Genomic DNA, 511 nt, shown 5'->3' with positions numbered 1-511 from the left:
CAATTATAGACGCGACTTTTGTTTTAAAGAAGCATCGGTAGCAATTGGAGAAACTGTACAATTATAATCATATTATAAGATTAAATTAAATTAATGATGAAATTAACGGAATTCAAATACCATTATCACTATCATGTTATCACCATTGGATTGGAATAGGTAATCTTATCATTATCATTAAAAGTCCAAATTTAAAAATTCAAATATTTTCAGCGGCAAGAGCAGAATACATACAGTTCATTTCGTCTTTAATTAATTATTATTTGGGACCATTTACAAAATTAATGTAATATCTATTAATGGCAGAATTTATACATAAACTTAAAAAGCAATTAATATTATTTTAAGTGCATATAAGATGATGGTTTGTTTTTTAATTGATCAAACATTTTTTTGTATAGAAAACTTTAATTACGATCTATTTGAGTTGAATCAGATTTCACAGGAAATATGGAATGAACTGATTAATTCACAAAGGTGGGTGTTAGGCAATTTTGTTGTCAAACGACCT

The sequence above is a fragment of the Olea europaea genome, unplaced genomic scaffold, assembly GCF_002742605.1.
Source record: "Olea europaea var. sylvestris unplaced genomic scaffold, O_europaea_v1 scaffold4235, whole genome shotgun sequence".
NCBI lineage: Eukaryota > Viridiplantae > Streptophyta > Magnoliopsida > Lamiales > Oleaceae > Olea > Olea europaea.
The sequence above is the reverse complement of the archived record's forward strand: the minus strand, read 5'-3'. Positions refer to the sequence as shown.